Source organism: Acyrthosiphon pisum, chromosome X (genome assembly GCF_005508785.2).
Source record: "Acyrthosiphon pisum isolate AL4f chromosome X, pea_aphid_22Mar2018_4r6ur, whole genome shotgun sequence".
Taxonomy (NCBI): Eukaryota; Metazoa; Arthropoda; class Insecta; order Hemiptera; family Aphididae; genus Acyrthosiphon; species Acyrthosiphon pisum.
In genome coordinates, this window is record NC_042493.1 from 44,120,712 (window position 1) to 44,122,911 (window position 2,200).

Genomic DNA, 2,200 nt, shown 5'->3' on the forward strand with positions numbered 1-2,200 from the left:
GTTTATAAGTATTTAAGATAATTATTATTTTTAAAAAGACCATCAGAAAAAAAAAAAACTTTAAGTACCTATGTAGGTAGTAGTTATTATATTTTTATAACTGTTTAGAAAAAAGAAATATAAATCTTGTTTGTTGACCATATATTAATTTATCTACTACACATTTAAGTTAACATCTTAGACTCATATTAAATATTTACTTATAATTATATAATAGTATATATATGTAATATATTATATTTTATTTATTTTGTACTTAGATTGTTGCTCAGATTTGTCTACTGTCACATAAAATTTGGAAAACCCTGCTTTTTCAATTTGTTAAAAATAGATCATAATTTCATACTTAATAGTTAAGAGGACGTCATACTCAAAGTGGAACGTATACAACGGCTAACAGAACGCGCTGTTAGGTGTTTTCACGATCCGCAAGCACGTGGCGTTTAAGTCACGCCCACTACTCGCAGTCGCCGGCCGGCCGACGAGTTTCGTTCGGGAGCGCCGTTTATTATTGTATGAACGTTTGTCTAGGACCTTTCGCGTCTTTATATAATTCATACACGTAAATGCTGCCGTAATATTTTATATCTCCACGCGTATCCATAAACTAACGATTATAATTTAAGTTAATACTTACACAAATACACGTACCAATATGTAGATCGTATAAACTGTATTATAACATAGCTTGATTTGTATTTATTGCATTATTACTTATTGAAATATAATACCTATCGTAAAATATAATTTAATGACAAGCTTTAACTAGTATAGGTTATTGCTGATCATTCTTTTGGGATAAAAAAATATTACTTTCTACTAAAAAACAAAATGTATGTAAATTCAAAAGCCCAATTATTTCAGCAATAAATTTCGAAATTAATACCTCGGCACTGCTGCATAAAAAGTACTTGAAAATACAATATTAGGTTATAACAAATTACAATCTTACATTTACATACAACATTTTATTTAAATAATTAGTTTAAAAAAGAAAAAGAAATAGTTTTAGTGGCTTCATAGAAAACCCCTGAAAACCATTCCTGTTTGACTGCATTTGGGTGTACTTTATCATGCCTTTTTTTATCTTTCAGCCAATATATCACTGCTGGGTGAGGGTCGAATTTCGACAGGCATGACATATTTAGTCTTACATATAGAGAACTATGAATAACTTCAGGAGATAATGATGATCTCATTTGTGTTTTTAATATATTATAATAAGAAATTAGTCGTTCCACATCCGCACTATGCGGCTTTACAGCTAATATTCTAGCCTGAAACAAAAATGTTAATAATCAACTTAATATTTTATTACAAAATAAGTCTAAATATTGTTATACAATTAAATACAAACATTATCTTTAAAATTCATGCTATAAACAAAAATAATATAATTTAATGTATATATGAAGTAAAATCAATAAATACTAGTAAAAGTGTAAAATTACCATTGCTACTGCGAGTGGTTTCCAACTTGAATAGCTTAAAAGTACTTTTAGAAGTTCAACAGATAATTGTTTCCCCTTTACTTCAGAGCAATCAGCAGCTTCACGGTAGGATAGAATAAAATCCATAAGAGGAAAATCAGGGCACACTTTACGATGGCATAGTTTGAGGTCAGCATCAGTTATTTCCATTTTAATTTCTTTAAGTACATTAACATCTTCCTACTCTGAAGAATCCAATCTATCACTCAGAAAATTTAATATTGATTCTAATGTGTCATTACGTATCGCTTCAAACCTTCTATAATCACTGACGTATAAATGGTGAATTTTACGACGTTGATCATTAATAATTCTTTTAAATAATTCTATACCTTGAAGTTTGTACTGAGTACCTTCTTCAATATTTTCAACTATTACTGTTTCTTCAAATGTATTTTCCCAACCTCCTGGTATAGCATTATTTTTTTAATTCAGTCATCCGTATTTTAAATGCTTCAGTTTGATTTTGAATATCAAAAATGTCAACAACATTTGCAGTTAAACTTTCCCATGCCAATACACTTCTATGAACTGCGCACCAAACTTTTAACAATGGAATAGGCAATGATTTTTTGTCTTTTTCTAAAAGTGCCCAAAGACCATTTTTTTCTCCAGTATTAATTTATGCGCCATCGGTAACAATTGATGAAATTAATGGCATTCATTTATTCCAAGGTATTACATGTTTTGTTGCTGATTTTATTGCATTA